Raw genomic sequence first — 730 nt, forward strand, 5'->3', positions numbered from 1 at the left:
TCTCAAAAAAAAAAAAAAAAAGAAAAAAAAGCCAGACTTCTATAAGCCAATCCTAGAAGCACCGTCCCATCATTTTGCTGTATTATAGTTACTAGAATCAGGTAACTGAGTCCAGCTCACACTCAGTGGGAAGGTATTACACAGGGCGTGACTACCAAAAGGTGAGCTCATTGGAAGCCGTTTTAGAAGCAGTGACCACAGTCTCTCTGAGGCAGGTACCATTATCTTCACTTTACTGACGAGGAAACTGGACCACAGAGGGGTCAAGCAACTTGCTCATGGTCACGAAACTTACACAGGATTGAACATGGGTACTCTGGCTCCAGGACAAAAATCCTACATTTATGGTGGGATTCCAGTCTGAGAAAGATCACCCTGACTGCAGTGCGGAGGATGGCTTGGAGCAGGGAATCAGTGAGGAAGACTTTGCCCTGGTTCCAGTAGAGATGAGAAGGCCTGAACCCAGGTGCAGATATGGGGAGGAGATGGCAGGTTGGAAAGACATTTAGGAAAAAGAAGGTGTGGGAACCTGAGTGGGAGGCACCAGGATGATGTCCAGGACTCTGGCCTAAATGACTCTGAGGATGCTGATCTCATGATTTAAGATAAGAATAAGCAAAAGATGAGTAGATTTGTGGGGAGGGGACCACAGGGACATATTGAGTTTGATTTTATAGATATTGAGTGCAAGGTATCTCTGCAAATAGACACTGTCCTTCTCCACCTCCTT

The sequence above is a fragment of the Cebus imitator genome, unplaced genomic scaffold (genome assembly GCF_001604975.1).
Source record: "Cebus imitator isolate Cc_AM_T3 unplaced genomic scaffold, Cebus_imitator-1.0 Scaffold1, whole genome shotgun sequence".
Classification (NCBI taxonomy): domain Eukaryota; kingdom Metazoa; phylum Chordata; class Mammalia; order Primates; family Cebidae; genus Cebus; species Cebus imitator.